The following is a 9,682-nucleotide window of genomic DNA, read 5'->3' on the forward strand; positions in this document are numbered from 1 at the left end:
CTGTGGGTCTCTCCAATGAACTCTCTTGTGAGGCTGGGAGTTTCTCCTACCACCTCAACCCCCACAGGTTTTTTCAGTCAGAGGTTTTGAGGCTTTATTTCCCCACACTGGAATCCTGGGTTGCCAGGTCTGTCTTGCAACCCAGTTGTTCCTCCTGGTTTACCTGCATGTGAATGTGGGACCGCCCACCACATCACCCACCACCTTGCCCTGTCCACCACCCACTACCTTGTCCACCCTGGTCCTCCAGCCACCACCTTACCTCGAGTCCTCTCCACCCAGCTGACCATCTCTGCCCCTCCTACCGGTCTGGATGAATGTTTCTTCTTTAACTCCTTGGTTGTCAGACATCCATACAGTTTGATTTTCTGTCAGTTCTGGTTGCTTTTTGCTTTTAAATTTGTTGTTGCCCTTCTTTAGGTTGTGCAAGGAGATAACAGTGTATCTACCTATACCTCCATCTTGGTGGGAAGTTCCAAGGGGAACCTATTTTAAAAGAGAAGATTTTGAGCAGGTGGTGTTTAACTTGAGATGGAAATGAAAAGGTGCCAGGTGCAAGTGGCAGGACAGAGCAATTTAAGCAGAGGACCTAAGGTGAGAAAGAGCTTGGCCAAGTCCTGGGAACTAAAAGGAGGCCACATGGCTGGAGCATGATGGAAGGGAAGGGCGGTTCAAATGAGGTTAGAGAGGTAAGCAAGAACCAGTTCATACAAAATCTTGGTTAAGAATTTTGTATTTTATTCCAAATGCAATGTGAAACCGTTGAAGGGTTATATAGAGAGAAACATTGTTCACAGTTTGCATTTTGTAGGGTAATAGGATCATTTAGGCTGCAATGTGAGGAATAATTTGGTGGTGAGTAGGGGACAAGATAAGAAGCAGAGAGAGTAGTCAGAAGGTCTTCACAAGAGATAGTGAACTGGATTAGGGTGGTGGAAATGGCCACGGATTAGACTAAAAGGTGTATTCACCTGGTCAGGGTGTATTTTCAAGATAGACCAGATGATACAGCGGGGTGAGGGGGAGTGAGTCAAGGACGATGCCCAGATCAATAGTTTGAGCAATTGGGTGTATGGCAGTGGCACTTGTAGAGATGGGAAAAATGAAGAAGAAATAGATTTGGGGGATAAAATGAAGAATTCAGCTAAATTTAAATAGTATTGAACTGCAACACATAATCTGCTTATGCATACTCCTTCGCTCCAGGAAGACCTTTAAGGATGGGAGTATGTTTTCCACTTTCCAAGTCTCAACATCTTGAACAATGCACATGTTACAGACTAGGCATTTTAATGTTTGTTAAATGAACATTATAGCTTTGCAAATAGTTCCTTCACTCCAGTGCAACAAGATTTTAGTTATTGTGAAAAGCTTGATTTTAGACAGGGAAAACTTGATTGACCATTAATTATTCTTTAAGAGGAAAAAAAGTATGAGATTCTTTATTTTTTTTAATTGTTTGTTTAGTTTTCTGTAAACTAAAATGAAAGTTAAAAGCTTTAATGTGTGTGCTTAAATTCTTGGGCCTGCTACTGACCTTGTTCAAGTGACTTTACCTCCCAGTGTTTCAGTTTCCCCATTTGCAAAAGGGAGATAATGGTAGTTGCCTTATCTCACAAGGATGTCGGAAAATAAGTCAGATAAATTGCTTTGCCCTCCTTGAAGAGGGACTCTAGAAAGTACGCATTATTAGATACGATGATGAATACCCACAACTTCAAAGATATTCTTAAATTGTCCCCCCCCCCCCGCCCCCCGCCCAAGTCTTTGAACGTGTTAAGCCTATGAATAGCACTGTGCTAGGTGTTTATACATTTCTGGCAAGCTTTCACCTCTGTTAAAGCAGTAAATGGTCTTTGAACAAATGTATTTCTCATTCTTTGATAACTATGCTCCCTTGTTTGTACACTTGAAAGATGATTATCATCTGGCATATGAGGTCAAGTTGAACTCCTTGGTGCCATTACAGTTCAATTGCTGCTTTAATTGAGTTTTTCTTCTAAGGTTGAAAATAAGTCATTTGTTTTATGTTGGTAAGTTACGTGCATTCTAAAAAATAATTGTAAGGTAAATACAACTACTTTTGCAAATGATACGTATAAATAATTTTCTTAGCTATAATAACCTCATTCAAAAATTAATATAAAATTCAATATTTTCATTTCTTCACTGACATATTTTTTCTGATGGCTTTCCCTAAAATTGCTTTTAATAGCTATAATTATGCATTTTAACATTTCTAATATAGACAGCCATGGCACACATATAAATATCACCAAAGTGAAAATCTACAGCCCTCCAGACAAAATACAAAACAGTAAACATCACCTAGAACAACATTTCTTATTGCAGGTGTGCATACAGTTCATAATTCGTGTTACAGAACAAACTGACAAGCCAGTAGCACTTCCATCCTCATCCACACATCCCTTACCTATAGTCACAACACAAAACAAAATTCTCCTGCTAGAGCAGCCACAGTACTCCCATCAGAGTGCTGTAAAAGCCTTCCTCGCAAAGAAGAATAAGACCTGCCTCTCCTCTTTGATAACACCCTCCCAGGTAAGTGTCTGTATACCCATCTGACAGAGGTGGAACCTGAAGCTGGATGACTTACAGTCTGTCCCCGGCTAGGCCGGAACACAGGCTAAAAGTGCTTGCCCACAAGGACACCCTCATTCCCATTTCTTCCTGTTCCATTTTTCTCTCATGGAAGAAATGAGAATTGAGGCAACACAAATAAAAACACGGCACACTTTGATGATTTTCTAAGAGGGGAGATCTAAATCAGGATAGAGGAAGGCTACAGGGGAAATAGCCTCAGTTCCACCAAGTGGTGGTAGAAGCTTCCTCACAGGCCCACCAGGATCTGACAGAATGGACACTGAAGGACAGGTTTATCCCTCGGGCAGAACCACTGGGACAAATTCCCTAGATCCTAAGAGTTGCACTACTATTTCAGAATATTATTAAAGTTTAATTTTGAAATTTGTCTTTAGTAATATTCCTAGGGGCCTATAAAAGATGCCAACAGCATAGCCTCTTCTCAAATACAATTATCTTGTGTGGGCCTTGAATGGGTGGGATGGCCCAAACTCCTACATTTCTGGGGAAGTCATTCCTATCTTCTGGTAGCACTGAATTTGCGTAGGCCAAAGGTCATAAATTAGTAGCCTATAATGGGCCAGATTTTATCTCAAATGATTTAAAAAGAAACTTTATTTTCATTGTTGACACTCTTACAGATGCCCTCATTTCTCCCCTGCTTTGCCTTCCTCCACCCAACCCACACCAGTCACAAGTTCAGGGGTCCCCAAGCCACCTTTGCTTCTGACCAGCAGGATACAAATTCAGAGGTTCCCACCACCGACTCAGGTTTGATGATTTGCTAGAATGACTCACAAAACTCAGGAAAGTGTAGTACTGATGACCACAGTTTTATTATAGCGCAAGGATTCAAATCTGAATCAGCCAGAGCAAGGGATGCATAGGGTAAGCTCTGGGAGGGTCTCCAATGTGAAGCTTCCATTGTTCTCTCCTGTGTCCTCGGGGACAAGCCATCCTTTCAATGAACTGGTATGTGACAATACAAAGTGCTGCCAACCAGGGAAGCTCATCCAAGCTTCAGTTTGTCCAGAATTTTTATTGGGGCTTCATTACTTTGGCATGATTGGTTGAATCACTCAACTCAGTCTCAGGCCCCCTTCCCCTTCCAGGTCAGACTGGTGATTCCACTTTTGGTCTTTCTGGCGTGACCAGCCCCATTGTGAGTCATGTCACAAACTATTAGGTGTAGTGTGAGGAGCCCACAAGGGTTACGAAGGCACCCTTATCACTCAGGAATTTCCAAGGAAGTAGAGGCTACTTCCCAGGACTCAGGAACAAAGGCCAGACAGATTCTTCATTATACACCCACACAATATTTAAATTTTATTTCAAAGTAGCTACCAACATTTAAAAATCAGTGTTTATGTAATGTCTAAATTGTTTTTGTCCTCCACTTAAGTACTGGCAATTTGGAGTCTTCATTCACATGAGCCTACTTCCCCCTTTTTAAGTGACACCCATTCTCCTCACCATCTCCACAGGCTCTATTTTCCATATCCCTGGCATGATTCTCTTTCATGTCCACTGCAGACATTTAAATTTACAAAATCTGACCTAAGCCTTGGGTATTTTTGCTGTTTTTATTTCTACCACACATTACTACCTTAAAAAAATAAATGGGGGAAGGATGATAATTATCTTTTGTCATTTCAGTCTTGTTTTAGTTTAAAACCCTCTTCCTCTACACTTTGTGTGAGTGAAGGTGCGTGTGGGCATATAGGTATGCTTGTGCCATCTATTTGTCTGTTAAGTCTTGAACCAAGCTAATCTGAAATTTTTGACTGCAGAACGACAAGGTGAATCAAAGCTCATGTCATATTCAGGCTCAAGAACTACAACCAATCCAGCAGTTTAAAAAAGAAGCCTCTCATTCTAAAGACAAAACAAAATCTATGTTTGTCATTTTCAAAGCCTTTTATAGCTTCCTTCAAGAGCATAAAATTCTCACATCCCCCTCCCGTGTTATTTGAAATTCAAAATAAGTAACAGAAAATAAGTACCTTTAAACTTCATACCTTCTCAAAGTCACTTCTGCAGATCACTTGTTTAAATAACATGAAAGGCATGAAAGAAGCCCCAAGTACTTCAGGGACCATGTGGACACCTACAGACTCAGGTGCAGATCGCCCAAAATTGTGGACTCCATATTTGTGAATTCATTGACTCACTAAAATTTATTTGTAACCCTAAATCTGTATCTCCAGTGTTTTCAGTCATCTATGGACATGTGCTGAGCAGGGAAATATTTGAGTCACCTAATATGAAGGTTCCCAGCCAAGATTAAACAAGGTGGCACTCTAACTTCTTGTTCCAAAAAAAGAACACTGCAAACAAGTGCCTTTTTTAACATGTGCCCTTTTTGTGGTGTATTTAGTGACACTGTGTGTGTGTTCTTTTTGTGCTTTTCATTGGTGATTTTGCTGTTTAAAATGGCCCCCAAGCACAGCAGTGCTGTCTGGTGTTTCTAAGTGCAGGAAGGCTAACAGGCCTTACAGAGAAAATACTTGTGTTCTTGTGTTAGATAAGCTTTGTACAGGCATGAGTTACAGTGTTGTTGGATATGAGTTCATTGTTACTGAATCAATAACATACTTTAAACAGAAACACAAATAAAACAAGATTATGCACTGATCAGTTGATGAAAATGTTGTGACCAGAGGCCCACAGGACCCACATTTTATATTTTCCCTAGGAGAAATGGTTTAGTATTCACTAATTCAGCATTTATGGTGATTTTATAGAACACAGCTACCACAAATAACAGGAATCACCTGTCCTTCTATTATAGTGAAACATAACATTGGATTTTGCAGCACAAAATCACATCAGAGATTGTAGAGGGAGGAAGAAGGAATGAGGGATTGAAACTAAGCTCAAAGGCAAGTAAACATTAAGGATGGTATTTTAAACCTGAAAGTGTTTGGAGTTAATATTAGTCATCTTTCCCAGACAACATTAAGGTGCCACACAGTACCATAAAGAGGACATGGGGCTTGAAATTGTAAGGCCTTTGTTGCTGGCCTTAAAATAATTAAGGGCAAATTATTTGCTGGCCGCAAATAATTAACTTAGGCAAGTAATTTAAGATCCTGTAACTATCAGTGCTAGAGGGATTTAAATCTTGTAGCAATAAGAAGTCCTAGCCCTGACCAGTGTGGCTCAGTTGGTTGGGCATTGTTCTGCAAATCAAAAGGTTGCTAGTTTGATTCCCAGACAGGGCACATACAAGTGGCAACTGATGTATTGATGTTTCTCTACCACCCTTTCTCCCTCCCTACCTCTCCCTAAAAAATAAATAAAATGCTCAAAACAATAAAGAAAAATATAAGAAGTCACATTTGCTATAACTATTATCTGCAAAAGGTTGTCATTTAAATTATCTCACTGGGTGAACTTGATGGCCCTTCTTACTCCAGAATTATGTAACTGAAGAGATTCATTTTGCCAAAACAGAAAAAAACATATCAAATATTCATAATGCTAAGACTTTTCCCCTTGTAGTATTACAAGACAGAGGAAGGATTTCAAATGTAAGAACTAGACAACAGCTCTGGGCTCCTTTTTGAATTGTATTTGTTGAATCACTACAGTATTTTCTTTTTAAAAATAAGAGAGAAAAGGATTCCCAGTAGATGGCCATCCTTTGTCTCAGGCCAAACATCATCCCCAGCTTTGTAAATGCGAGGAAGCAAAAGTACCACTAGGTGGAGCAGGAACAAAAAACATCTACTTTCTTGCAGTTGAGAAAACCCTGGCAGTCCAAATATTAAAAGGTACACCTTCTGAATAAAAGGAAGCTCACTGAAGCAACCTCGGTTACTTTAAAGAATCTGGAAAATCAGGACTAGAGCTTTACTCTGTTACCTTGAGAATTCTTTCCACAAAACCATGCTGCCTGGGGGAAATTCTTTTTCCTTAGAGAACATTACCAGCAGCAATGCATTCCGGTTTTTCCACATTTCTTAACAGTATAAAACTAAGAATTGTATTAGACAAAACTTAGGGACCTATTTTAGTTAATAGGCTGAGATACTAAATACCTACACATTTTTAAACTTACTGGCATGGTCCTCCTGACTGGCCCTTTGACCATAATAAGGTCAGGATTCAGGCAGGGTGATTTGCCTTCCTCACAGGCCTACTCTCTCAGCAAGCGCCCCCAGAACAGCTGCCTGAATGAAGGACGTGAAGGCACTGACTTGGGATGAATCCACACATAAACCTACAGTGAGGTTTTGGGGATAAGTGGGCAGAATGGCCTGCGGGTTGTTTTGTTTAACCTAGTGGGCCATCAGCTTATTATCTTTTCTGAAATGAAACCAGACCCAATTCTTCGGGAAATGAAGATGGGGGTACATATTTCCTTGTAAACTTATTTTCTGTCTGACACCACTTAATATTTTGCATCCAAAGGCAGAGGCAAAGATGAAAAGCAACGGCCATTAAGGAATATGGTTTTCATTGTTTTGAGAACATACTAGCTCTCCTAGTTAACAAATACTTATAAATAAGCTGAGAGAGAGAGAGAGAGAGAGAGAGAGAGAGAGAGAGGAGAGAAATCACTGCTCTTCCGTACTTGACTGAACTGACCTAGATCTACTTTGGGAACAGCCCAAATCGCAAGAAAATCCCCAGGCAGTAACTACGAGGTGCTACAACGATGAATAACAACAAAACCAGAGGCGAGGGATTTTGCCTCATACAGGACTGGCTGGCTGCCTACTCAGCTCATTGCCCACACACCTGGGCCAGCTTTGTAGGCGCCTTCACGTGTCCTTTGGCCACCTATAAGCTCCCAGGTCCAAGCTGCAGATCTGGAGGCGCACAAGCCCACCATAGACTGCAAAGGGAGACAGGCCAGTACAACCCAAGCCACCCTTCCAGTGGGAAAGGCGAGTGCGCCCCTCTCACACCCCGCAGCCCCGCAGCAGGCTGCACGTGTCCGAGCCCAGCCCCGGGTGCAAGTCCCACAGCTCAGGGAAGTGCACCGTGCAAGGGGACCCGCTCCGTTTCTCTCCCTGCGTCAAGTGCCTCACCCTCAGCCCCCCGAGAAACCCGCGGCTGACAGAGCCCAACTCTTCGCAGCGGCAACGGGCACCTCCGGAGAAGCCCCAGGCCAACCGCGGCCTCCAGGCGGGGCACGGAGGCCGGACGGGCGAGCACCGCAGGGTCCCGGGACGGGTGAGATAGCCAGTCGCTGGCTTTTTTTTTTTTTTTTTTAAGCTCTGAACTGGACGGTGGACGGCGGTAGGCCAAGGCTTTTCCGCCTGCTGAAAGCCAGCGAGAAAAACAGCGGGCGGGGAGCAAAAGCACGGCGCCTACGCCCAACTCAGTTAGGGTTAGATTCAAAGGCAACCCTCACCCGACTCAGGACCAACCCTCCGCAACCCGACGCGCACCCCTCCGCGCCGCCTTATAAAGGACCGGCCACCGCCCGCGCCCATTGGCCGAGGCCCGCCCGCCACAGCTCTCGCGATATCTGGGCTCGCAAAATTTTTTTTTTTTCCAAAAGTTCTATTTCCGGCCATGAGGTCAGTCGCGGCGCTTTCCCCTTGTGTAGGGGAGGCTTTGGGTCTTTTATTAAGATGCACTTTAAAGGTGAACACTAATTTGTGCTTCAGAGTGCCGTTTCCCACCCACTGCGAACCAGGCACTGTGTACTCGACTACCTTCAAGAAATTAGATTTCACAGAAAAATTGGAAGGCGGGAGATACAAGAGAGTGATTCTTAACTCTGATCGTGATATTTAGAGAACTTGGATTCTCAGGCTGCACTGAATAAATCACAATTTTGGCTGGCCTCATTGGGTTGCCTCCAACTTCCTGCCCTGGTCCCGTCTCCTTAGAATGAATTATCTTCCACACTTTCAGCAGAGGATGGGTTTTATTCAGTATAACTACTTCTTACAGTAAGGACTAAATGTACCTTCTGTTCGGAAGGGCTTTCAAACATTGGTTTTGCTTTAATGTTGTAAGAGCAGGGAAGATATAAACGAAATTTTTATATTTTATTCCCTATTCCCAGGTTACCTGATAAGGATCACTTAGAGTTAGGATCTAAGTCAGGTTAGAAGCTGGAGTCTACACAATATTCCAGGCTGGTTGTTGAATTAACTACTTAGAGACCAGGATTAAGGGCAGTGTGCCTGCCTAACCTAGCAAGCTACTTCAGGACCACTTTAAACTTAAATCTCTTAACCTGTTTAAATCTCGTTTTCCTAATTTGTAAAATAGGAATAATACTTGTCTTTTTCTGGGATGTTAGGTAAATGATTATTCCTATTTTAGAATAAAAAGCATTTCAAGAATTCTAAAGTGAGCAATTGTGATCTCTCTCCAGTGCTTGTGAATCTATTTGGTGCAGCATTAGTTGTTTAAACTGCCCTCCGTCTCTATAACTTATCCGATCTACTCTTGCTTACAATCATTAAAATGGCAGACACAAGCCGAAAATTTAAATGCACCTCCTCACAAATCCTTGACTCTAACCAAACTGAGTTACTGCTACTTGTATATGCCTATAATTTTTATATCTTGGAGCCTTTGCCCTAGTGTTTCCTCTGCCAAGAATGCACTCCTGGTCAATCCTCTATAACATATACCTACTTGTAGTCCACCATAGAAAGCATTAGAGAAGGGCATAGAGATGAGGAGGTAAAGTCCTCAATCCCTGTCTTCTAAGAACATACTAGGGAGGAAGAAAGACAAGCAAATTAAATGATAAGACTGCATAAATAAAATGGTCAATAGACGTACATGTAATATAATGTACTGGAGGAAACAAATAATCAATTTAGACTCCGTGGAGGAAGCAGCATCTGAACTGGACCTACAAATTCTCTAATTCTGTGAGCAAAAAAGTTCCTTTGGGGACATTATCTTATCTGAACCTCACAACAACCCTGTGAGGGATTGGGATTAGCAACTCTTTATAGATAAGGAACTTGATTTTCAAGATGTTTAAGCAATTTGCAATTGGCAAGTAGGTGGCAGGGCCTGGACCCAACCCCACATATGCTGCCCCTAAATTCAGAGGGAAGGGCATTCCATTAAATCCCAGCTGTCCTTCAAGCCC

This window comes from Desmodus rotundus, chromosome 2 (genome assembly GCF_022682495.2).
Source record: "Desmodus rotundus isolate HL8 chromosome 2, HLdesRot8A.1, whole genome shotgun sequence".
Taxonomy (NCBI): domain Eukaryota; kingdom Metazoa; phylum Chordata; class Mammalia; order Chiroptera; family Phyllostomidae; genus Desmodus; species Desmodus rotundus.